Here is a 27,404-nt window from a genome sequence, read left to right as displayed (position 1 = left end):
ATGAAAATCGCAAATGAAATGAAATAAATATGCTAGCTCTCAAGCTTAGCCTTTTGTTAACAACACTGTCATCTCAGATGTTCAAAATATGCTTCTCAACCATAGGAAAACAATCATTTGTGTAACAGTAGCTAGCTAGCGTAGCATTTAGCGTTAGCATTAGCGTTAGCAATTAGCAGGCAACATTTTCACAAAAACCAGAAAAGCATTCAAATAAAATAATTTACCTTTGAAGAACTTCAGATGTTTTCAATGAGGAGACTCTGTTAGATAGCAAATGTTCAGTTTTTCCTGAAAGATTATTTGTTTAGGAGAAATCGCTCCGTTTGGTGCGTCACGTTTGGCTACCAAAAAAAAACGAAAATCCAGTCATCAATACGCCAAACTTTTTTCCAAATTAACTCCATAATATCGACTGAAACATGGCAAACGTTGTTTAGAACCAATCCTCAAGGTGTTTTTCACATATCTCTTCGATGATATATCCTTCGTGGAAGTGTGCTTTCTGTTCTGAATCCCAGGAGAAAATGACCGCAACTGGAGATTACGCACCAATTTAGACAAAGGACACCGGGCGGACCCCTGGAAAATGTAGTCTCTTATGGCCAATCTTCCAATGATATGCCTACAAATACGTCACAATGCTGCAGACATCTTGAAGAAACGACAGAAAGCGCAGGCTCGTTCCTGCTGCATTCACAGCCATATAAGGAGACATTTGAAAACAGAGCTTCAGAGATTCTGCTCATTTCCTGTTTGAAGTTTCATCTTGGTTTCGCCTGTAGAATGAGTTCTGTGGCACTCACAGATAATATCTTTGCAGTTTTGGAAACGTTAGACTGTTTTCTTTCCAAAGCTGTCAATTATATGCATAGTCGAGCATCTTTTCGTGACAAAATATTGCGCTTAAAACGGGCACGTTTTTTTATCCAATAATTAAATAGCGCCCCTATAGACTCAAGAGGTTTAAGGCTCAGTCAACTTAGTGTATGTACATTTCTGACCCACTGGAATTGTGATACCATGAATTATAAGTGAAATAATCTGTCTGTAAACAATTGTTGGACAAAGTAGATGCTCTAACCGATTTGCCAAAACTATAATTTGTTAACAAGAAATTTGTGGAGTGGTTGAAAAATGAGTTTTAATGACTCCATAAGTATGTGTAAACTTCCGATTTCAACTGTATATTGTGGGCTATGTGAAACTGAACGTATTCAAATTAAATGTGTCCCCTCTGAAATGTTGAGCTCTATGGCAGAAATTTGTGGGAGGACTATGATATGAAAATTAAGAGTAATTTGAAGAACATCACGAGGCCTGTAGTTTTTATAGTATCAGATTATCTGGTCTGTTCTTTGTCTTGTGTTATTGGTTGTCAATAAACAAAACAGACAAATAAGTAATTACTCACCTGGTACTGATCATCCATTATCCAAGATGGAGAGTCATGAATAATGATCATGTAAAACAGAATGTATTAGTTATTATCATGACCTTCAAATCACCATCTGTCACATTATCCTCTCAAATACCATAGTGGTGTGATGTTCATCAGAGGGGTGTGAGTGTTCATCACATTCATTTCTAATGACAATCAAGGGACGTGACAGTAATGTTTGAATGGTTCTAATGCTTTAGGACCAGCTCAAAGCTCAGAGTGATGGTAATATGCATTGTAACTAGTTGATATTCAGAATGAATCTAGTCTATTCATCTGTAACTCCTACTATGAACTCCTACCTACATGAGAAAGTACAAGTGTTCTGTACAGGGAAAGAGACTGGTTGTTATTGTTGTTGTTTAGGTGTTTAGAAACATTCCTGGAGTTCTAGAACACTTACCTTCTCTTTCCCATAAACCCACTGCAGCCTCCTCCTTCTGTTCTCCATGGATGACCTGACAGATGTAGAATCCTGTATCTGACCTCCTGAAGTCTCTCAGCCTCAGAGACACGTTGCCTCTCTCCAGCTCCTGGGTGATCAGACTCACTCTGCCCTCATAGTCACTCCTCTCTGTCACCTGACCATTCTTATACAGGTAAATACACTCTGTCTCTTTAAACCACCTGATCGTCATGGCAACAGCACTGGTGTCAGGTGAGAGGTGACAGGGGAGGGTGACATCTTCATCAACATCAGTCCACACATAGTCTTCTGAGGTGAGTTTAAACTGATCTGTTCAGAAAGAGAGAACATTTCATGTTTAATGACATCATCTGTGTCAGGAACACAAATCCTCTCAGTACATTTATAAACACAGCTGAATTAATAACTACAACAGACATACAACAACCAGGACCATGTCAATTCTAAAATACAACCCCCACAATCCCAGACAGACAGATTCATTTGAAGGAAAGTCTATATGTCATAGAAGAATGTGATGCTACAATCTAGAATGATATTATCCCATTTGTTCCCACATCTTTCCCAGACATGCCACTATGCTAATCTTATGCCACTAGTAGCCTAACATGTCATCCATTTGGATTATTTATTTATTTAAAAGTATGTTTTATTCTTGGTCACAGTTGTGACAGAGTGCTCTGTCTATAATAACATGAACAGGTATTTACCCCTATTCCTCAACCTCAATATCTATTGTCGTGGCGGAATCAAAATGATTTAGGTAACATTTATAAATAATACGTTGTATTTATTTTATTGCATGCTTATGTGAGATATGTCATTAGAATGTCTATTTTTGGATAATATTGTTGGCCGGTTGCAGTTATCTGTTCTCTGTCAGGTTTCAGTTACTTGGGCCACAGAGAGGGGAGAGGTCAAGCTTGTCTTCATATGTAAACATGTCTTTTAAACCAGTTATTTCTTGGCTCCACAATGTCTGTGTGCCAGTCACTGTGTCTCTGTGATCTTGTCCAGGAGGGGTGTATTTGATATATGCCTGTTGATAAGGTTTTGTTTTATGGTCCTGAGAGCGAGATAAGAACATAGTTTAGGAGACAAAGCTGGATGGTAATTTATAGCCAATGCTGTCTGGCTATGTGTGTCCTTGCTATAAAGGATCTCAGTTGCAATGTGTAAGGACTCTCAGAGAATTAATTTATAGATACTGAATTGATCTGAGAGTCACAGGGTTGTGATGGAGCTCATATAATTAAAGATGGACTTTGTGATAACTCTGACTTGTGTGGTGGTCTGCTCTCATGATTTGGTAAATACAGGAACTTTCTACTACATTTGGCGACGAGGAGGGGATGTGAATCTTCACTCGGTGACCGTTCCTGACGATCTAGGTATATAAATTTGTGCACGAGGGATCCCCCAAACTTGGGATCTTAGAGAAACCACACTTTGGGAACGAAGCAGATGGACCAACCTTTGATCTGAGAGGAAGCGAGCCGAGTGGATACCACATCTCGAACTGAGTTTTTTTTTTAAGAAAAGGATGAGCGAACCACACACAGATTTGAAGTCAAGTTTGAAGCCTGTTACGTATATGAGCGTGAATTCCTTTGTAAGGAAGGCACCTTGGCGGCGTAAGCAGGGCCGAGTCAGGGGAGAGTAATCTGAGGGTTTGTGGACTCAAAAGATACTCTGCCACTGTCCGGTTGCGAGTGACCAAGAGCTGTCCTGACACTGAATTGATCACAGTGTGGATTGGTGTGGTCTGTGGGGTGAGGGTCCAGACTGTGTGTTCTAGGTGAAACATGGCACTTGGTGAAGCCCTATTGGAAGAAGGACCTCATTCTGTGCGTCTGTGTGATTGTCTTATTGACCCTCAGAGGTGGTGAATTCCAATAATTTTAAATGTGCTAGCTAAGTATGCCCTGGGTTACTCTGTGTGAGTATTTTGTTATGGGATCACTAGGTAATAGTTGTCGGACCGTTCTGTGTGAGCGGGGTAGGGTTGACTCTGTGTGAGTATTTTGTTATGGGATCACTAGGTAATAGTTGTCGGACCGTTCTGTGTGAGCGGGGTAGGGTTGACTCTGTGTGAGTATTTTGTTATGGGATCACTAGGTAATAGTTGTCGGACCGTTCTGTGTGAGCGGGGTAGGGTTGACTCTGTGTGATTATTTTGTTATGGGATCACTAGGTAATAGTTATCGGACCGTTCTGTGTGAGCGGGGTAGGGTTGACTCTGTGTGATTATTTTGTTATGGGATCACTAGGTAATAGTTGTCGGACCGTTCTGTGTGAGCGGGGTAGGGTTGACTCTGTGTGAGTATTTTGTTATGGGATCACTAGGTAATAGTTGTCGGACCGTTCTGTGTGAGCGGGGTAGGGTTGACTCTGTGTGAGTATTTTGTTATGGGATCACTAGGTAATAGTTGTCGGACCGTTCTGTGTGAGCGGGGTAGGGTTGACTCTGTGTGAGTATTTTGTTATGGGATCACTAGGTAATAGTTGTCGGACCGTTCTGTGTGAGCGGGGTAGGGTTGACTCTGTGTGAGTATTTTGTTATGGGATCACTAGGTAATAGTTGTCGGACCGTTCTGTGTGAGCGGGGTAGGGTTGACTCTGTGTGAGTATTTTGTTATGGGATCACTAGGTAATAGTTGTCGGACCGTTCTGTGTGAGCGGGGTAGGGTTGACTCTGTGTGATTATTTTGTTATGGGATCACTAGGTAATAGTTATCGGACCGTTCTGTGTGAGCGGGGTAGGGTTGACTCTGTGTGATTATTTTGTTATGGGATCACTAGGTAATAGTTGTCGGACCGTTCTGTGTGAGCGGGGTAGGGTTGACTCTGTGTGAGTATTTTGTTATGGGATCACTAGGTAATAGTTGTCGGACCGTTCTGTGTGAGCGGGGTAGGGTTGACTCTGTGTGAGTATTTTGTTATGGGATCACTAGGTAATAGTTGTCGGACCGTTCTGTGTGAGCGGGGTAGGGTTGACTCTGTGTGAGTATTTTGTTATGGGATCACTAGGTAATAGTTGTCGGACCGTTCTGTGTGAGCGGGGTAGGGTTGACTCTGTGTGAGTATTTTGTTATGGGATCACTAGGTAATAGTTGTCGGACCGTTCTGTGTGAGCGGGGTAGGGTTGACTCTGTGTGAGTATTTTGTTATGGGATCACTAGGTAATAGTTGTCGGACCGTTCTGTGTGAGCGGGGTAGGGTTGACTCTGTGTGATTATTTTGTTATGGGATCACTAGGTAATAGTTGTCGGACCGTTCTGTGTGAGCGGGGTAGGGTTGACTCTGTGTGATTATTTTGTTATGGGATCACTAGGTAATAGTTGTCGGACCGTTCTGTGTGAGCGGGGTAGGGTTGACTCTGTGTGAGTATTTTGTTATGGGATCACTAGGTAATAGTTGTCGGACCGTTCTGTGTGAGCGGGGTAGGGTTGACTCTGTGTGAGTATTTTGTTATGGGATCACTAGGTAATAGTTGTCGGACCGTTCTGTGTGAGCGGGGTAGGGTTGACTCTGTGTGATTATTTTGTTATGGGATCACTAGGTAATAGTTGTCGGACCGTTCTGTGTGAGCGGGGTAGGGTTGACTCTGTGTGAGTATTTTGTTATGGGATCAATAGGTAATAGTTGTCGGACCGTTCTGTGTGAGCGGGGTAGGGTTGACTCTGTGTGAGTATTTTGTTATGGGATCACTAGGTAATAGTTGTCGGACCGTTCTGTGTGAGCGGGGTAGGGTTGACTCTGTGTGAGTATTTTGTTATGGGATCACTAGGTAATAGTTGTCGGACCGTTCTGTGTGAGCGGGGTAGGGTTGACTCTGTGTGATTATTTTGTTATGGGATCACTAGGTAATAGTTGTCGGACCGTTCTGTGTGAGCGGGGTAGGGTTGACTCTGTGTGAGTATTTTGTTATGGGATCACTAGGTAATAGTTGTCGGACCGTTCTGTGTGAGCGGGGTAGGGTTGACTCTGTGTGAGTATTTTGTTATGGGATCACTAGGTAATAGTTGTCGGACCGTTCTGTGTGAGCGGGGTAGGGTTGACTCTGTGTGATTATTTTGTTATGGGATCACTAGGTAATAGTTATCGGACCGTTCTGTGTGAGCGGGGTAGGGTTGACTCTGTGTGATTATTTTGTTATGGGATCACTAGGTAATAGTTGTCGGACCGTTCTGTGTGAGCGGGGTAGGGTTGACTCTGTGTGAGTATTTTGTTATGGGATCACTAGGTAATAGTTGTCGGACCGTTCTGTGTGAGCGGGGTAGGGTTGACTCTGTGTGAGTATTTTGTTATGGGATCACTAGGTAATAGTTGTCGGACCGTTCTGTGTGAGCGGGGTAGGGTTGACTCTGTGTGAGTATTTTGTTATGGGATCACTAGGTAATAGTTGTCGGACCGTTCTGTGTGAGCGGGGTAGGGTTGACTCTGTGTGATTATTTTGTTATGGGATCACTAGGTAATAGTTATCGGACCGTTCTGTGTGAGCGGGGTAGGGTTGACTCTGTGTGATTATTTTGTTATGGGATCACTAGGTAATAGTTGTCGGACCGTTCTGTGTGAGCGGGGTAGGGTTGACTCTGTGTGAGTATTTTGTTATGGGATCACTAGGTAATAGTTGTCGGACCGTTCTGTGTGAGCGGGGTAGGGTTGACTCTGTGTGAGTATTTTGTTATGGGATCACTAGGTAATAGTTGTCGGACCGTTCTGTGTGAGCGGGGTAGGGTTGACTCTGTGTGAGTATTTTGTTATGGGATCACTAGGTAATAGTTGTCGGACCGTTCTGTGTGAGCGGGGTAGGGTTGACTCTGTGTGGGCAACCTTTTTATATTCTGATGTTCTGTGTGGACGTCTGACCAGTTCTGTGTGGGTGATCCTTAAAGTTCTGTGTGAGTACCTAAGATTTCTTAAGTTTTGTATGGATACTGTGAATTATTTGAAATTATGATAAATTGTTTGTGTGTATATTCAATTACTAGAGATTTGATAAAGTAATGCTGAGAATGATTAGATACAATTTAAACCACCCATTCGTAGACGTACGTAGGTTTTGAGTTGGTATCTTAAATGGATAATTTGATAAAGATGAGGTTTTAAGCACTATTAAAATAATCTACAAAATCTGGGAAATTGAGCTCTAGAAACTGATTTAGAGTGTGTCCACTTTTGGTTATCTTACCCTAACGATGTAACTATAAAACGCATATTGGATTATCTCCGTCTGGGTGAAACATGTTAAATTAAACTGCCCTTATTAAGGTCTGAACATGTTATATTTCGTCGGGATTTATTGTATAAACTGAATAAAGTTAGAGAGAATTAAGAGGGAATCTCAGTGTAATTTATAATGTCATACAAAGCCTAAGGTTTTCCATCAAACTAATTATCATTGCGTGATTAATGTGATGTAGTAAAGTAATTGAAATATGTTGCATAAGTAAACATAATCTACTTTTATTAAAAGGTGCAATATCTGTTTCCTAGTCATTAACTGTTGATTTTATTCTTTGATTACTAATCTATTCATTTGGAATTTGAGAATCATAGCTGGAGTAACGTTTGTGCTATTATTTTTATGGGAATTGCCGATAGTGACGTGTCTTGATTTGACTTGTAAAGTGGGTTTATTTGCGGAGAATCTTAGTAATTTACATAGCATTGGTGGTAGAGTTCTCGCCAGTCATTGCGCTGACTGAATTCAGAGTTTTTGATTGTAAATAATCTATTTTGAATGTTTTGCCTGGAAAGTTATGGTTGCTAGTGTTTGTATAAGATATAAACTGAACGTTTTAATAGCTTGTTTGGTTCAAATTGATAGAAGGGATAAATTGAACGTTTTCAATAGATTGTTTAGGTTAAATTGATAGACTAATTCAACATAAAATAATAACGAAGCGAATTTTGATCCAAGACGATGTCTGTTCACTAAATTATCTCCTGGAATAATGTATTGAGAATTGAGTCGTATTTAAATTACTGTATCAATAGAGAAGACAGTTAAAGTTAAAGAAATTCTGAATAATAGTGGAGAGAGGACGGCGATAGAAAGTGATTACCGAAATGATTTTCATTCTTATAGATTGACTGACGCATGTTATAATGTTGGTGCTGCGTGTGTTCTTTTTAAAGAAATAGGATACATTTCATAAGTGTGAAGAGCAAAGAGAAGAGGAAGTTATAAAGTTTGATTTTAAAGCTTACGATAGAGGTAAGGAAAAACGTTGAAATGGGAGGGGTTATATTTTTGCCCACTGGGAGAAACGAAATAGGATGTTAAGTTGTGAGTGAGTAAAACATTGTGAGAATGGATTCTGATGGTTATTGATTCTTGGTTTGATTGTTTAAGTAACACCAGTTAATTTGAGCAGGAAAGTTCATGTAGTCTAACATTATAGTATGTTTCCATTATGTGGTTTTTTGAGGAACATGCAGACTGTGTTTTATTTTATTGAGATGTAAACATGAGTCTCTGAGCAATTTTGTCACCTGAACCATTATAATAGTGAGTTCTGTGTAGTTTGTTATTTGCATGAATTTATCACTGTATCATCTGCATACATTGGAACTTCAGACCCTGTACAGATTAAAGGAAGATCATTAATGGATGTGCTGAACAGTATTGACCTTTGGGGAATGAAAACTTTGTGGATATGAGTGGAAAAAAGTTTGTTTTGATTCTTACGCTGATGAGACAGCGCCAACTTTTGAAAGATATTAGATTTGTTTAAAAAATCAGGATTGTTTTTTACTAAATTTATATCAACAGGTTGAAATTATTATATTGCTGATTAAAGGGGTTTGTTTATTTGTTTATGGTTTGTTTTAGGAGTTGATTTAACTTCGGCTTTCTATTCCGCAACAAAGCCTCCTTCACTCACGCCGCCAAACTTACCCTAGTAAAACTGACTATCCTACCGATCCTCGACTTCGGCGATGTCATCTACAAAATTGCTTCCAACACTCTACTCAGCAAACTGGATGCAGTTTATCACAGTGCCATCCGTTTTGTCACTAAAGCACCTTATACCACCCACCACTGCGACTTGTATGCTCTAGTCGGCTGGCCCTCGCTACATATTCGTTGCCAGACCCACTGGCTCCAGGTCATCTACAAGTCCATGCTAGGTAAAGCTCCGCCTTATCTCAGTTCACTGGTCACGATGGCAACACCCATCCGTAGCACGCACTCCAGCAGGTGTATCTCACTGATCATCCCTAAAGCCAACACCTCATTTGGCCGCCTTTCGTTCCAGTTCTCTGCTGCCTGTGACTGGAACGATTTGCAAAAATCGCTGAAGTTGGAGACTTTTATCTCCCTCACCAACTTCAAACATCTGCTATCTGAGCAGCTAACCGATCGCTGCAGCTGTACATAGTCTATTGGTAAATAGCCCACCCATTTTCACCTACCTCATCCCCATACTGTTTTTATTTATTTACTTTTCTGCTCTTTTGCACACCAATATCTCTACCTGTACATAACCATCTGATCATTTATCACTCCAGTGTTAATCTGCATAATTGTAATTATTCGCCTACCTTCTCATGCCTTTTGCACACAATGTATATAGACTCCCCTTTTTTTCTACTGTGTTATTGACTTGTTAATTGTTTACTCCATGTGTAACTCTGTGTTGTCTGTTCACACTGCTATGCTTTATCTTGGCCAGGTCGCAGTTGTAAATGAGAACTTGTTTTCAACTAGCCTACCTGGTTAAATAAAGGTGTTCTCCACTAGCCTACCTGGTTAAATAAAGGTGTTCTCAACTAGCCTACCTGGTTAAATAAAGGTGTTCTCAACTAGCCTACCTGGTTAAATAAAGGTGTTCTCAACTAGCCTACCTGGTTAAATAAAGGTGTTCTCCACTGGCCTACCTGGTTAAATAAAGGTGTTCTCAACTAGCCTACCTGGTTAAATAAAGGTGTTCTCAACTAGCCTACATGGTTAAATAAAGGTGTTCTCCACTAGCCTACCTGGTTAAATAAAGGTGAAAAAAAAAAATAAAAAATAAACTTAATTAAACATTGTATCATACATATACATTGATGTCGATTCAAACTTATGATTAATGATTTGAGGTACAGTGGAATTATCATTGGGTTTGGTTTATAGTTCACGTGTGAGTTTCTGAATCGATGTAGTGTAATGAATACTAACTAAGTGTTTTGTGTTTTCTCTGGGAAAATGGGGATTTCATTGTCTGTCTCTGGAATGTTTCCAGGGACTCTTGGGGAGAGTGAGTGAGATGGAGGCCATAAACTACCACATTGAAAAGGGCCTGGAAGTTTTTGTTTTAGTGCAAAGGTATCTAAAAGGGGCCACTCACGCACATGGGATTTGAATGAGTTTTTATTTTCTGAGTTTTCATTACACACGCTAATTCTTTTGATAATGGAATGTTCTGGGAACATGGGATACAACATGTTGGAACTATTTGACTATTGTTTGCAATTTGTTTAATATAGTGAATAACACTGCTTTGAAGGGTTTTGTATGACCTATGACCTTCTGATGACCTTCCGTTGTGGCTTGATCACCCGCATTGGAAAGCCATTTGGATAATGAGTTTAGGGTCATCTGTAATACTGCTTTCAAGATAATTTGTGTAATTGGTAAATATGTTTCTTAGCCATATTTGTAATTTGGACCACTGTGAAGAGGGAGAGGGCATTGCTTTTAACTAAGGATATGCTGCTTTAAGTCTATTTTCATATGACCACTGTGAAGAGGGAGAGGGCATTGCTTTTAACTAAGGGTATGCTGCTTTAAGTCTATTTTCATATGACCACTGTGAAGAGGGAGAGGGCATTGCTTTTAACTAAGGGTATGCTGCTTTAAGTCTATTTTCATATGACCACTGTGAAGAGGGAGAGGGCATTGCTTTTAACTAAGGATATGCTGCTTTAAGTCTATTTTCATATGACCACTGTGAAGAGGGAGAGGGCATTGCTTTTAACTAAGGGTATGCTGCTTTAAGTCTATTTTCATACGACCACTGTGAAGAGGGAGAGGGCATTGCTTTTAACTAAGGGTATGCTGCTTTAAGTCTATTTTCATACGACCACTGTGAAGAGGGAGAGGGCATTGCTTTTAACTAAGGGTATGCTGCTTTAAGTCTATTTTCATACGACCACTGTGAAGAGGGAGAGGGCATTGCTTTTAACTAAGGGTATGCTGCTTTAAGTCTATTTTCATATGACCACTGTGAAGAGGGAGAGGGCATTGCTTTTAACTAAGGGTATGCTGCTTTAAGTCTATTTTCATATGACCACTGTGAAGAGGGAGAGGGCATTGCTTTTAACTAAGGGTATGCTGCTTTAAGTCTATTTTCATATGACCACTGTGAAGAGGGAGAGGGCATTGCTTTTAACTAAGGGTATGCTGCTTTAAGTCTATTTTCATATGACCACTGTGAAGAGGGAGAGGGCATTGCTTTTAACTAAGGGTATGCTGCTTTAAGTCTATTTTCATATGACCACTGTGAAGAGGGAGAGGGCATTGCTTTTAACTAAGGGTATGCTGCTTTAAGTCTATTTTCATATGACCACTGTGAAGAGGGAGAGGGCATTGCTTTTAACTAAGGGTATGCTGCTTTAAGTCTATTTTCATATGACCACTGTGAAGAGGGAGAGGGCATTGCTTTTAACTAAGGGTATGCTGCTTTAAGTCTATTTTCATATGACCACTGTGAAGAGGGAGAGGGCATTGCTTTTAACTAAGGTTATGCTGCTTTAAGTCTATTTTCATATGACCACTGTGAAGAGGGAGAGGGCATTGCTTTTAACTAAGGGTATGCTGCTTTAAGTCTATTTTCATACGACCACTGTGAAGAGGGAGAGGGCATTGCTTTTAACTAAGGGTATGCTGCTTTAAGTCTATTTTCATACGACCACTGTGAAGAGGGAGAGGGCATTGCTTTTAACTAAGGGTATGCTGCTTTAAGTCTATTTTCATACGACCACTGTGAAGAGGGAGAGGGCATTGCTTTTAACTAAGGGTATGCTGCTTTAAGTCTATTTTCATATGCCCACTGTGAAGAGGGAGAGGGCATTGCTTTTAACTAAGGGTATGCTGCTTTAAGTCTATTTTCATATGACCACTGTGAAGAGGGAGAGGGCATTGCTTTTAACTAAGGGTATGCTGCTTTAAGTCTATTTTCATATGACCACTGTGACGAGGGAGAGGGCATTGCTTTTAACTAAGGGTATGCTGCTTTAAGTCTATTTTCATATGACCACTGTGAAGAGGGAGAGGGCATTGCTTTTAACTAAGGGTATGCTGCTTTAAGTCTATTTTCATATGACCACTGTGAAGAGGGAGAGGGCATTGCTTTTAACTAAGGGTATGCTGCTTTAAGTCTATTTTCATATGACCACTGTGAAGAGGGAGAGGGCATTGCTTTTAACTAAGGGTATGCTGCTTTAAGTCTATTTTCATATGACCACTGTGAAGAGGGAGAGGGCATTGCTTTTAACTAAGGGTATGCTGCTTTAAGTCTATTTTCATATGACCACTGTGAAGAGGGAGAGGGCATTGCTTTTAACTAAGGTTATGCTGCTTTAAGTCTATTTTCATATGACCACTGTGAAGAGGGAGAGGGCATTGCTTTTAACTAAGGGTATGCTGCTTTAAGTCTATTTTCATATGACCACTGTGAAGAGGGAGAGGGCATTGCTTTTAACTAAGGGTATGCTGCTTTAAGTCCATTTTCATATGACCACTGTGAAGAGGGAGAGGGCATTGCTTTTAACTAAGGGTATGCTGCTTTAAGTCTATTTTCATATGACCACTGTGAAGAGGGAGAGGGCATTGCTTTTAACTGAGGGTATGCTGCTTTAAGTCTATTTTCATATGACCACTGTGAAGAGGGAGAGGGCATTGCTTTTAACTAAGGGTATGCTGCTTTAAGTCTATTTTCATATGACCACTGTGAAGAGGGAGAGGGCATTGCTTTTAACTAAGGGTATGCTGCTTTAAGTCTATTTTCATAGGACCACTGTGAAGAGGGAGAGGGCATTGCTTTTAACTAAGGGTATGCTGCTTTAAGCCTATTTTCATATGACCACTGTGAAGAGGGAGAGGGCATTGCTTTTAACTAAGGGTATGCTGCTTTAAGTCTATTTTCATATGACCACTGTGAAGAGGGAGAGGGCATTGCTTTTAACTAAGGGTATGCTGCTTTAAGTCTATTTTCATATGACCACTGTGAAGAGGGAGAGGGCATTGCTTTTAACTAAGGGTATGCTGCTTTAAGTCTATTTTCATATGACCACTGTGAAGAGGGAGAGGGCATTGCTTTTAACTAAGGGTATGCTGCTTTAAGTCTATTTTCATATGACCACTGTGAAGAGGGAGAGGGCATTGCTTTTAACTAAGGGTATGCTGCTTTAAGTCTATTTTCATACGACCACTGTGAAGAGGGAGAGGGCATTGCTTTTAACTAAGGGTATGCTGCTTTAAGTCTATTTTCATATGACCACTGTGAAGAGGGAGAGGGCATTGCTTTTAACTAAGGGTATGCTGCTTTAAGTCTATTTTCATATGACCACTGTGAAGAGGGAGAGGGCATTGCTTTTAACTAAGGGTATGCTGCTTTAAGTCTATTTTCATATGACCACTGTGAAGAGGGAGAGGGCATTGCTTTTAACTAAGGGTATGCTGCTTTAAGTCTATTTTCATATGCCCACTGTGAAGAGGGAGAGGGCATTGCTTTTAACTGAGGGTATGCTGCTTTAAGTCTATTTTCATATGACCACTGTGAAGAGGGAGAGGGCATTGCTTTTAACTAAGGGTATGCTGCTTTAAGTCTATTTTCATATGACCACTGTGAAGAGGGAGAGGGCATTGCTTTAAACTGAGGGTATGCTGCTTTAAGTCTATTTTCATACGACCACTGTGAAGAGGGAGAGGGCATTGCTTTTAACTAAGGGTATGCTGCTTTAAGTCTATTTTCATACGACCACTGTGAAGAGGGAGAGGGCATTGCTTTTAACTAAGGGTATGCTGCTTTAAGTCTATTTTCATACGACCACTGTGAAGAGGGAGAGGGCATTGCTTTTAACTGAGGGTATGCTGCTTTAAGTCTATTTTCCTATGACCACTGTGAAGAGGGAGAGGGCATTGCTTTTAACTAAGGGTATGCTGCTTTAAGTCTATTTTCATATGACCACTGTGAAGAGGGAGAGGGCATTGCTTTTAACTAAGGGTATGCTGCTTTAAGTCTATTTTCATACGACCACTGTGAAGAGGGAGAGGGCATTGCTTTTAACTAAGGGTATGCTGCTTTAAGTCTATTTTCATATGACCACTGTGAAGAGGGAGAGGGCATTGCTTTTAACTAAGGGTATGCTGCTTTAAGTCTATTTTCATACGACCACTGTGAAGAGGGAGAGGGCATTGCTTTTAACTAAGGGTATGCTGCTTTAAGTCTATTTTCATACGACCACTGTGAAGAGGGAGAGGGCATTGCTTTTAACTAAGGGTATGCTGCTTTAAGTCTATTTTCATACGACCACTGTGAAGAGGGAGAGGGCATTGCTTTTAACTAAGGGTATGCTGCTTTAAGTCTATTTTCATACGACCACTGTGAAGAGGGAGAGGGCATTGCTTTTAACTAAGGGTATGCTGCTTTAAGTCTATTTTCATACGACCACTGTGAAGAGGGAGAGGGCATTGCTTTTAACTAAGGGTATGCTGCTTTAAGTCTATTTTCATACGACCACTGTGAAGAGGGAGAGGGCATTGCTTTTAACTAAGGGTATGCTGCTTTAAGTCTATTTTCATATGACCACTGTGAAGAGGGAGAGGGCATTGCTTTTAACTAAGGGTATGCTGCTTTAAGTCTATTTTCATACGACCACTGTGAAGAGGGAGAGGGCATTGCTTTTAACTAAGGGTATGCTGCTTTAAGTCTATTTTCATACGACCACTGTGAAGAGGGAGAGGGCATTGCTTTTAACTAAGGGTATGCTGCTTTAAGTCTATTTTCATACGACCACTGTGAAGAGGGAGAGGGCATTGCTTTTAACTAAGGGTATGCTGCTTTAAGTCTATTTTCATACGACCACTGTGAAGAGGGAGAGGGCATTGCTTTTAACTAAGGGTATGCTGCTTTAAGTCTATTTTCATACGACCACTGTGAAGAGGGAGAGGGCATTGCTTTTAACTAAGGGTATGCTGCTTTAAGTCTATTTTCATATGACCACTGTGAAGAGGGAGAGGGCATTGCTTTTAACTAAGGGTATGCTGCTTTAAGTCTATTTTCATACGACCACTGTGAAGAGGGAGAGGGCATTGCTTTTAACTAAGGGTATGCTGCTTTAAGTCTATTTTCATACGACCACTGTGAAGAGGGAGAGGGCATTGCTTTTAACTAAGGGTATGCTGCTTTAAGTCTATTTTCATATGACCACTGTGAAGAGGGAGAGGGCATTGCTTTTAACTAAGGGTATGCTGCTTTAAGTCTATTTTCCTATGACCACTGTGAAGAGGGAGAGGGCATTGCTTTTAACTAAGGGTATGCTGCTTTAAGTCTATTTTCATACGACCACTGTGAAGAGGGAGAGGGCATTGCTTTTAACTAAGGGTATGAAGAGGGAGAGGGCATTGCTTTTAACTAAGGGTATGCTGCTTTAAGTCTATTTTCCTATGACCACTGTGAAGAGGGAGAGGGCATTGCTTTTAACTAAGGGTATGCTGCTTTAAGTCTATTTTCATACGACCACTGTGAAGAGGGAGAGGGCATTGCTTTTAACTAAGGGTATGCTGCTTTAAGTCTATTTTCATACGACCACTGTGAAGAGGGAGAGGGCATTGCTTTTAACTAAGGGTATGCTGCTTTAAGTCTATTTTCCTATGACCACTGTGAAGAGGGAGAGGGCATTGCTTTTAACTAAGGGTATGCTGCTTTAAGTCTATTTTCATATGACCACTGTGAAGAGGGAGAGGGCATTGCTTTTAACTAAGGGTATGCTGCTTTAAGTCTATTTTCATACGACCACTGTGAAGAGGGAGAGGGCATTGCTTTTAACTAAGGGTATGCTGCTTTAAGTCTATTTTCATACGACCACTGTGAAGAGGGAGAGGGCATTGCTTTTAACTAAGGGTATGCTGCTTTAAGTCTATTTTCATACGACCACTGTGAAGAGGGAGAGGGCATTGCTTTTAACTAAGGGTATGCTGCTTTAAGTCTATTTTCATATGACCACTGTGAAGAGGGAGAGGGCATTGCTTTTAACTAAGGGTATGCTGCTTTAAGTCTATTTTCATATGACCACTGTGAAGAGGGAGAGGGCATTGCTTTTAACTAAGGGTATGCTGCTTTAAGTCTATTTTCATATGACCACTGTGAAGAGGGAGAGGGCATTGCTTTTAACTAAGGGTATGCTGCTTTAAGTCTATTTTCATACGACCACTGTGAAGAGGGAGAGGGCATTGCTTTTAACTAAGGGTATGCTGCTTTAAGTCTATTTTCATATGACCACTGTGAAGAGGGAGAGGGCATTGCTTTTAACTAAGGGTATGCTGCTTTAAGTCTATTTTCATATGACCACTGTGAAGAGGGAGAGGGCATTGCTTTTAACTAAGGGTATGCTGCTTTAAGTCTATTTTCATATGACCACTGTGAAGAGGGAGAGGGCATTGCTTTTAACTAAGGGTATGCTGCTTTAAGTCTATTTTCATATGACCACTGTGAAGAGGGAGAGGGCATTGCTTTTAACTAAGGGTATGCTGCTTTAAGTCTATTTTCATATGACCACTGTGAAGAGGGAGAGGGCATTGCTTTTAACTAAGGGTATGCTGCTTTAAGTCTATTTTCATATGACCACTGTGAAGAGGGAGAGGGCATTGCTTTTAACTAAGGGTATGCTGCTTTAAGTCTATTTTCATATGACCACTGTGAAGAGGGAGAGGGCATTGCTTTTAACTAAGGGTATGCTGCTTTAAGTCTATTTTCATATGACCACTGTGAAGAGGGAGAGGGCATTGCTTTTAACTAAGGGTATGCTGCTTTAAGTCTATTTTCATATGACCACTGTGAAGAGGGAGAGGGCATTGCTTTTAACTAAGGGTATGCTGCTTTAAGTCTATTTTCATATGACCACTGTGAAGAGGGAGAGGGCATTGCTTTTAACTGAGGGTATGCTGCTTTAAGTCTATTTTCATATGACCACTGTGAAGAGGGAGAGGGCATTGCTTTTAACTAAGGGTATGCTGCTTTAAGTCTATTTTCATATGACCACTGTGAAGAGGGAGAGGGCATTGCTTTTAACTAAGGGTATGCTGCTTTAAGTCTATTTTCATATGACCACTGTGAAGAGGGAGAGGGCATTGCTTTTAACTAAGGGTATGCTGCTTTAAGTCTATTTTCATACGACCACTGTGAAGAGGGAGAGGGCATTGCTTTTAACTAAGGGTATGCTGCTTTAAGTCTATTTTCATATGACCACTGTGAAGAGGGAGAGGGCATTGCTTTTAACTAAGGGTATGCTGCTTTAAGTCTATTTTCATATGACCACTGTGAAGAGGGAGAGGGCATTGCTTTTAACTAAGGGTATGCTGCTTTAAGTCTATTTTCATATGACCACTGTGAAGAGGGAGAGGGCATTGCTTTTAACTAAGGGTATGCTGCTTTAAGTCTATTTTCATATGACCACTGTGAAGAGGGAGAGGGCATTGCTTTTAACTAAGGGTATGCTGCTTTAAGTCTATTTTCATATGACCACTGTGAAGAGGGAGAGGGCATTGCTTTTAACTAAGGGTATGCTGCTTTAAGTCTATTTTCATATGACCACTGTGAAGAGGGAGAGGGCATTGCTTTTAACTGAGGGTATGCTGCTTTAAGTCTATTTTCATATGACCACTGTGAAGAGGGAGAGGGCATTGCTTTTAACTAAGGGTATGCTGCTTTAAGTCTATTTTCATACGACCACTGTGAAGAGGGAGAGGGCATTGCTTTTAACTAAGGGTATGCTGCTTTAAGTCTATTTTCATACGACCACTGTGAAGAGGGAGAGGGCATTGCTTTTAACTGAGGGTATGCTGCTTTAAGTCTATTTTCATATGACCACTGTGAAGAGGGAGAGGGCATTGCTTTTAACTAAGGGTATGCTGCTTTAAGTCTATTTTCATATGACCACTGTGAAGAGGGAGAGGGCATTGCTTTTAACTAAGGGTATGCTGCTTTAAGTCTATTTTCATACGACCACTGTGAAGAGGGAGAGGGCATTGCTTTTAACTAAGGGTATGCTGCTTTAAGTCTATTTTCATATGACCACTGTGAAGAGGGAGAGGGCATTGCTTTTAACTAAGGGTATGCTGCTTTAAGTCTATTTTCATACGACCACTGTGAAGAGGGAGAGGGCATTGCTTTTAACTAAGGGTATGCTGCTTTAAGTCTATTTTCATACGACCACTGTGAAGAGGGAGAGGGCATTGCTTTTAACTAAGGGTATGCTGCTTTAAGTCTATTTTCATACGACCACTGTGAAGAGGGAGAGGGCATTGCTTTTAACTAAGGGTATGCTGCTTTAAGTCTATTTTCATACGACCACTGTGAAGAGGGAGAGGGCATTGCTTTTAACTAAGGGTATGCTGCTTTAAGTCTATTTTCATACGACCACTGTGAAGAGGGAGAGGGCATTGCTTTTAACTAAGGGTATGCTGCTTTAAGTCTATTTTCATACGACCACTGTGAAGAGGGAGAGGGCATTGCTTTTAACTAAGGGTATGCTGCTTTAAGTCTATTTTCATACGACCACTGTGAAGAGGGAGAGGGCATTGCTTTTAACTAAGGGTATGCTGCTTTAAGTCTATTTTCATACGACCACTGTGAAGAGGGAGAGGGCATTGCTTTTAACTAAGGGTATGCTGCTTTAAGTCTATTTTCATACGACCACTGTGAAGAGGGAGAGGGCATTGCTTTTAACTAAGGGTATGCTGCTTTAAGTCTATTTTCATACGACCACTGTGAAGAGGGAGAGGGCATTGCTTTTAACTAAGGGTATGCTGCTTTAAGTCTATTTTCATACGACCACTGTGAAGAGGGAGAGGGCATTGCTTTTAACTAAGGGTATGCTGCTTTAAGTCTATTTTCATACGACCACTGTGAAGAGGGAGAGGGCATTGCTTTTAACTAAGGGTATGCTGCTTTAAGTCTATTTTCATACGACCACTGTGAAGAGGGAGAGGGCATTGCTTTTAACTAAGGGTATGCTGCTTTAAGTCTATTTTCATACGACCACTGTGAAGAGGGAGAGGGCATTGCTTTTAACTAAGGGTATGCTGCTTTAAGTCTATTTTCATACGACCACTGTGAAGAGGGAGAGGGCATTGCTTTTAACTAAGGGTATGCTGCTTTAAGTCTATTTTCATATGACCACTGTGAAGAGGGAGAGGGCATTGCTTTTAACTAAGGGTATGCTGCTTTAAGTCTATTTTCATACGACCACTGTGAAGAGGGAGAGGGCATTGCTTTTAACTAAGGGTATGCTGCTTTAAGTCTATTTTCATACGACCACTGTGAAGAGGGAGAGGGCATTGCTTTTAACTAAGGGTATGCTGCTTTAAGTCTATTTTCCTATGACCACTGTGAAGAGGGAGAGGGCATTGCTTTTAACTAAGGGTATGCTGCTTTAAGTCTATTTTCATACGACCACTGTGAAGAGGGAGAGGGCATTGCTTTTAACTAAGGGTATGCTGCTTTAAGTCTATTTTCATACGACCACTGTGAAGAGGGAGAGGGCATTGCTTTTAACTAAGGGTATGCTGCTTTAAGTCTATTTTCCTATGACCACTGTGAAGAGGGAGAGGGCATTGCTTTTAACTAAGGGTATGCTGCTTTAAGTCTATTTTCATATGACCACTGTGAAGAGGGAGAGGGCATTGCTTTTAACTAAGGGTATGCTGCTTTAAGTCTATTTTCATACGACCACTGTGAAGAGGGAGAGGGCATTGCTTTTAACTAAGGGTATGCTGCTTTAAGTCTATTTTCATACGACCACTGTGAAGAGGGAGAGGGCATTGCTTTTAACTAAGGGTATGCTGCTTTAAGTCTATTTTCATACGACCACTGTGAAGAGGGAGAGGGCATTGCTTTTAACTAAGGGTATGCTGCTTTAAGTCTATTTTCATATGACCACTGTGAAGAGGGAGAGGGCATTGCTTTTAACTAAGGGTATGCTGCTTTAAGTCTATTTTCATATGACCACTGTGAAGAGGGAGAGGGCATTGCTTTTAACTAAGGGTATGCTGCTTTAAGTCTATTTTCATATGACCACTGTGAAGAGGGAGAGGGCATTGCTTTTAACTAAGGGTATGCTGCTTTAAGTCTATTTTCATACGACCACTGTGAAGAGGGAGAGGGCATTGCTTTTAACTAAGGGTATGCTGCTTTAAGTCTATTTTCCTATGACCACTGTGAAGAGGGAGAGGGCATTGCTTTTAACTAAGGGTATGCTGCTTTAAGTCTATTTTCATATGACCACTGTGAAGAGGGAGAGGGCATTGCTTTTAACTAAGGGTATGCTGCTTTAAGTCTATTTTCATATGACCACTGTGAAGAGGGAGAGGGCATTGCTTTTAACTAAGGGTATGCTGCTTTAAGTCTATTTTCATATGACCACTGTGAAGAGGGAGAGGGCATTGCTTTTAACTAAGGGTATGCTGCTTTAAGTCTATTTTCATATGACCACTGTGAAGAGGGAGAGGGCATTGCTTTTAACTGAGGGTATGCTGCTTTAAGTCTATTTTCATATGACCACTGTGAAGAGGGAGAGGGCATTGCTTTTAACTAAGGGTATGCTGCTTTAAGTCTATTTTCATACGACCACTGTGAAGAGGGAGAGGGCATTGCTTTTAACTAAGGGTATGCTGCTTTAAGTCTATTTTCATACGACCACTGTGAAGAGGGAGAGGGCATTGCTTTTAACTAAGGGTATGCTGCTTTAAGTCTATTTTCATACGACCACTGTGAAGAGGGAGAGGGCATTGCTTTTAACTAAGGGTATGCTGCTTTAAGTCTATTTTCATATGACCACTGTGAAGAGGGAGAGGGCATTGCTTTTAACTAAGGGTATGCTGCTTTAAGTCTATTTTCATATGACCACTGTGAAGAGGGAGAGGGCATTGCTTTTAACTAAGGGTATGCTGCTTTAAGTCTATTTTCATATGACCACTGTGAAGAGGGAGAGGGCATTGCTTTTAACTAAGGGTATGCTGCTTTAAGTCTATTTTCATATGCCCACTGTGAAGAGGGAGAGGGCATTGCTTTTAACTGAGGGTATGCTGCTTTAAGTCTATTTTCATATGACCACTGTGAAGAGGGAGAGGGCATTGCTTTTAACTAAGGGTATGCTGCTTTAAGTCTATTTTCATATGACCACTGTGAAGAGGGAGAGGGCATTGCTTTTAACTGAGGGTATGCTGCTTTAAGTCTATTTTCATACGACCACTGTGAAGAGGGAGAGGGCATTGCTTTTAACTAAGGGTATGCTGCTTTAAGTCTATTTTCATACGACCACTGTGAAGAGGGAGAGGGCATTGCTTTTAACTAAGGGTATGCTGCTTTAAGTCTATTTTCATACGACCACTGTGAAGAGGGAGAGGGCATTGCTTTTAACTGAGGGTATGCTGCTTTAAGTCTATTTTCCTATGACCACTGTGAAGAGGGAGAGGGCATTGCTTTTAACTAAGGGTATGCTGCTTTAAGTCTATTTTCATATGACCACTGTGAAGAGGGAGAGGGCATTGCTTTTAACTAAGGGTATGCTGCTTTAAGTCTATTTTCATACGACCACTGTGAAGAGGGAGAGGGCATTGCTTTTAACTAAGGGTATGCTGCTTTAAGTCTATTTTCATATGACCACTGTGAAGAGGGAGAGGGCATTGCTTTTAACTAAGGGTATGCTGCTTTAAGTCTATTTTCATACGACCACTGTGAAGAGGGAGAGGGCATTGCTTTTAACTAAGGGTATGCTGCTTTAAGTCTATTTTCATACGACCACTGTGAAGAGGGAGAGGGCATTGCTTTTAACTAAGGGTATGCTGCTTTAAGTCTATTTTCATACGACCACTGTGAAGAGGGAGAGGGCATTGCTTTTAACTAAGGGTATGCTGCTTTAAGTCTATTTTCATACGACCACTGTGAAGAGGGAGAGGGCATTGCTTTTAACTAAGGGTATGCTGCTTTAAGTCTATTTTCATACGACCACTGTGAAGAGGGAGAGGGCATTGCTTTTAACTAAGGGTATGCTGCTTTAAGTCTATTTTCATACGACCACTGTGAAGAGGGAGAGGGCATTGCTTTTAACTAAGGGTATGCTGCTTTAAGTCTATTTTCATACGACCACTGTGAAGAGGGAGAGGGCATTGCTTTTAACTAAGGGTATGCTGCTTTAAGTCTATTTTCATACGACCACTGTGAAGAGGGAGAGGGCATTGCTTTTAACTAAGGGTATGCTGCTTTAAGTCTATTTTCATACGACCACTGTGAAGAGGGAGAGGGCATTGCTTTTAACTAAGGGTATGCTGCTTTAAGTCTATTTTCATACGACCACTGTGAAGAGGGAGAGGGCATTGCTTTTAACTAAAGGTATGCTGCTTTAAGTCTATTTTCATACGACCACTGTGAAGAGGGAGAGGGCATTGCTTTTAACTAAGGGTATGCTGCTTTAAGTCTATTTTCATACGACCACTGTGAAGAGGGAGAGGGCATTGCTTTTAACTAAGGGTATGCTGCTTTAAGTCTATTTTCCTATGACCACTGTGAAGAGGGAGAGGGCATTGCTTTTAACTAAGGGTATGCTGCTTTAAGTCTATTTTCATACGACCACTGTGAAGAGGGAGAGGGCATTGCTTTTAACTAAGGGTATGCTGCTTTAAGTCTATTTTCATACGACCACTGTGAAGAGGGAGAGGGCATTGCTTTTAACTAAGGGTATGCTGCTTTAAGTCTATTTTCATATGACCACTGTGAAGAGGGAGAGGGCATTGCTTTTAACTAAGGGTATGCTGCTTTAAGTCTATTTTCATATGACCACTGTGAAGAGGGAGAGGGCATTGCTTTTAACTAAGGGTATGCTGCTTTAAGTCTATTTTCATACGACCACTGTGAAGAGGGAGAGGGCATTGCTTTTAACTAAGGGTATGCTGCTTTAAGTCTATTTTCCTATGACCACTGTGAAGAGGGAGAGGGCATTGCTTTTAACTAAGGGTATGCTGCTTTAAGTCTATTTTCATATGACCACTGTGAAGAGGGAGAGGGCATTGCTTTTAACTAAGGGTATGCTGCTTTAAGTCTATTTTCCTATGACCACTGTGAAGAGGGAGAGGGCATTGCTTTTAACTAAGGGTATGCTGCTTTAAGTCTATTTTCATATGACCACTGTGAAGAGGGAGAGGGCATTGCTTTTAACTAAGGGTATGCTGCTTTAAGTCTATTTTCATATGACCACTGTGAAGAGGGAGAGGGCATTGCTTTTAACTAAGGGTATGCTGCTTTAAGTCTATTTTCATATGACCACTGTGAAGAGGGAGAGGGCATTGCTTTTAACTAAGGGTATGCTGCTTTAAGTCTATTTTCATACGACCACTGTGAAGAGGGAGAGGGCATTGCTTTTAACTAAGGGTATGCTGCTTTAAGTCTATTTTCATACGACCACTGTGAAGAGGGAGAGGGCATTGCTTTTAACTAAGGGTATGCTGCTTTAAGTCTATTTTCATATGACCACTGTGAAGAGGGAGAGGGCATTGCTTTTAACTAAGGGTATGCTGCTTTAAGTCTATTTTTATACGACCATAGGGGTTAAATCATTTTTCTTTGTGAAGTTTTTTTCAGTTTAGTGATTTTAATTTGATTAGGTTAGTTGAAATTTTGTTTTATATTTTTTCAGTTTTTGTTTTACATTACTCTCATACGGAGAGATATGTGTAAAACATGGGGGAGGATTCCGTTTTTTGAGGGTTTGAAGTTATACACCTTAAGTGATATGTGAAGGAGTGTATTGTACTGTTGAGTGTATTGTATTGTTGTGTTTGTTTTGTTCTATTCCCGAGGGGTATAGGTCTAACTTCTTGATCCTTGGCTCTACGATGGAGTTGACAGTGAGATGGGGAGTATAAACCAATTTGAAAGAATAGTTTCAATTGAATGTTTTGATATTCTCTGTGAAATATGTTTAGATATGTGTATTAAGAATAATTAGTAAAAGTAATAATTTATCATGTAGTTAATGAACTGAACTAAACTGTTGTTCTGATCTGTTCTTTCGAGGGTATCATGAAAGTGACATCAGACGGTATCTTAATGCATGGAAGAGATAATTGGACCGAATAGTGTGTGTACCTCAAAACCCCCTCTAACTGGCTGAAGAAGAGTGACAAAGGCTTTCCGAACCACTTCTACCGAGAGAAAAGAACCAAGCCAGAAATTGGTGTACAGTATCAGATCTAAGCTATCAACTGCTTTTCTTTCATGTTTCTCTCATACTGTGATGAGTCCACTTGGAGTGATCATGGAGAGAGATCTGTTCTAAAATTTTCTTAAGATGCTGGTATATTGGTTGACGAATGGACAAGACATGAGTGGTAAACATGAGACATTGAAATTGGGACATTATCATGGGCCGTCCACTTTGAACTGTAAAGCTATCTGAAGAAGAACGAAAGAGACGCCAGAAGATTCAGTGCCTGAGAGGGGGGATTGGTCAACTGTGCCAATAAAATTGTTTATACTTTTGTGGTATCAGATTGATTGAAGAGGTCTACACCATGTAAATTGTAGTAATTTAGATTAAGAATGCATTGAGATACTGATCTGTATTAAAATCATGATTAAAAAAGTTAATAGTAGAATTATGGGATAATAATACTGAATGTAAATCTGCTAATATGATTATCAATGATTATACTAATTCACTTTATGGGTCTATACATGGCCAATTCCCCCTGAAACAGTGGGTTATAACTGCCTTGTTCAGGGGAACAGTGGGTTATAACTGCCTTGTTCAGGGGAACAGTGGGTTATAACTGCCTTGTTCAGGGGAACAGTGGGTTATAACTGCCTTGTTCAGGGGCAGAACAACAGATGTTTACCTTGTCAGCTCGGGGATTCAATCTAGCAACCTTTCGGTTACCTGCTCAACACTCTAACCACTAGTCTACCTGTCGCCCCTCATGTTACAAACACATTTCATCCAGACACACATTTACACATAAAGACAAATAAAACCACAAACACATTTCATTTTCAATAGTTGGTTTAGTTCTGTTCTCCCAGATACATGAAAGAAAAGTTAATCATTAATTATAGCATGGTGACTTACTATGAACTCTGGACTCTGCCATTTTAACTGCAATAAAAAGAGAAAACATTAATATTTACATCATTACCTTTCATCAAATTCTCTATTTTGCTCAATCACACAGATACAAACATCACTTCCTCTTTCTCCAGTCCTCATTGTTTTAAAACAGGACTGTTGTGTCTAGTTTGGAAAGTGAAATATACTGAGATCTCCTCTTACCTTTACTGGTCTTCACGTCCTCCACTTCACATTCAAAATAGTTGATTTAAATCCATAACCACTCTAATAGTCACTATATGTGCATATCTACACGTTTTTACAGAACAATCTACACCTCAGTCCTATACTGAGACACAACTTTCCCCTTTGCTCAGGCACTTGGAGTAAACTCCTCCCCCCAACCTCTCTGGTTAATAGAAAACCCAGCCACAAAGTCTAAATTGTCTACAGGCCTTCGTAACATGTCATGAAAACAGAAATGTACATTTCTGATCTTAGTTTAATGTTAGGCATAAGGTTAGCAGTGTGGTTTAGGGTTAAAATCAGAATGGAATAATGTAGCTCAGTTGGTAGAGCATAGTGCTTGCAATGCCAGAGTTGTGGTTTCAATTACTAAAAAAGTTTGAAAAGGAATAGACTCACTACAGAGAGTCTGGTAAAATGTATAAATGGTTCAGGGTTTGTGAACTTGTTAACTAGTGACCTACATTAGAGGTTTTGTGACCTTGTTAACTAGAGACCAACATTAGAGGGTTTGTGACCTTGTTAACTAGAGACCAACATTAGAGGGTTTGTGACCTTGTTAACTAGTGACCAACATTAGAGGGTTTGTGACCTTGTCTCTAATTTATGCTGTTATATCTTCTATCATATTTTAGTTCATCATCTCTAAAGTTCTAAAAACTGTTTCAATTAAAATCAGAAGACCGATCCAGCCAGCAGATGGTAGTGATGATCTTTAATTATAGTCATATTATCCTGAGCTGTAAAGATTTAACAGTGTCTATCAATATTAGCTTCTCTTATCTCTTTGGACACATTCACATGAGTAAATGAGTGAAATTGCTTCCATGACAAATAGTCTCAATGCTTTTCCATCCCCTCCTAACAAAATAAATGTAGCTGACTGGTGGTCATTTACTGTCTGAGAAGAGAGTATCACTACCACCTGCCGGTCAATGTTGGGAACTGCAGTGCATTTACAAATCAGAACGTCAGACCTACCATTTAGGAGGCTGGGGGTAAAGGCTGAGTTTGGGTTAGGGTGTGTAGGGGACAGGGCTGGGGGTATAGGCTGAGTTTGGGTTAAGGTGTGTAGGGGACAGGGGACAGGGCTGGGGGTAAAGACTGAGTTTGGGTTAGGGTGTGCAGGGGGACAGGGCTGGGGGTAAAGACTGAGTTTGGGTTAGGGTGTGTAGGGGACAGGGCTGGGGGTAAAGACTGAGTTTGGGTTAGGGTGTGTAGGGGACAGGGGACAGGGCTGGGGGTAAAGGCTGAGTTTGGGTTAGGGTGTGTAGGGGACAGGGCTGGGGGTAAAGACTGAGTTTGGGTTAGGGTGTGTAGGGGACAGGGCTGGGGGTAAGGGCTGTAAGTATGGGAGGCTGAATTAAGGCGTCTGCATGCTTCCCAGCCAAAACAATCTGAACAGTTCTTCCATATTTATGATGATTGTAGGGGCTTCCTTCCTCTTGACCAGAACCACTTCCCAAGCCTGAAGTGGGGTTGTTTCGGACGCATACAGTCCACATTCCAAGTTCCCAAACGGCCAAAACATTCAATGAGATCCAGGGATATGGTGCAACAAAAAAGGTTTATTCTTCTTATATCTCACAAAAAACATATTCTCCAATCAGACACGGGAGTGGTAGAGTCTTTTGACCAGACAAACAAACAGGTCATTTTATGTGTTCTTCTTCTTCTTCTTCTTTAAGTTTATTGGAGATTCATTTTTTTTGTTAGATATAAGAGTAATAAAGAAGCATGCAGAGAAAAAGTCAGTCTATTCTTGTTCTGAGAAATGAAGGCTTTTCCATGTGAGAAAATGCCAAGAAACTGAAAATCTCATACAACGCTGTGCACTGTACTTCAAAGAACAGCGCAAACTTTTCAGATGAAGCTGATGGTAGCAGGTAGGGGTTCTAGATCATTATGGTCATTTGTTACAGTTGTGATTGGTCTGTTGTTCATGATCACCTCAACTTCTGCAAAGCCTCATCA

General features: G+C 40.7%; 1 long non-coding RNA gene across 1 annotated transcript; it reads right to left on the bottom strand.

The window, feature by feature from the left end:
* Nucleotides 1–1,653: 1,653 nt before the first annotated feature.
* LOC139411887 (uncharacterized) lies at nt 1,654–25,557 on the bottom strand. The gene is made up of 3 exons (XR_011634645.1): nt 25,407–25,557; nt 25,206–25,232; nt 1,654–2,177 (listed from the first exon to the last, which is right to left on the bottom strand). It is a non-coding gene; the product is annotated as an uncharacterized lncRNA (long non-coding RNA).
* Nucleotides 25,558–27,404: the final 1,847 nt, after the last annotated feature.

The sequence above is a fragment of the Oncorhynchus clarkii genome, chromosome 6 (genome assembly GCF_045791955.1).
Source record: "Oncorhynchus clarkii lewisi isolate Uvic-CL-2024 chromosome 6, UVic_Ocla_1.0, whole genome shotgun sequence".
Lineage (NCBI taxonomy): Eukaryota > Metazoa > Chordata > Actinopteri > Salmoniformes > Salmonidae > Oncorhynchus > Oncorhynchus clarkii.
This window is presented reverse-complemented; position numbering and strand designations above follow the sequence as displayed.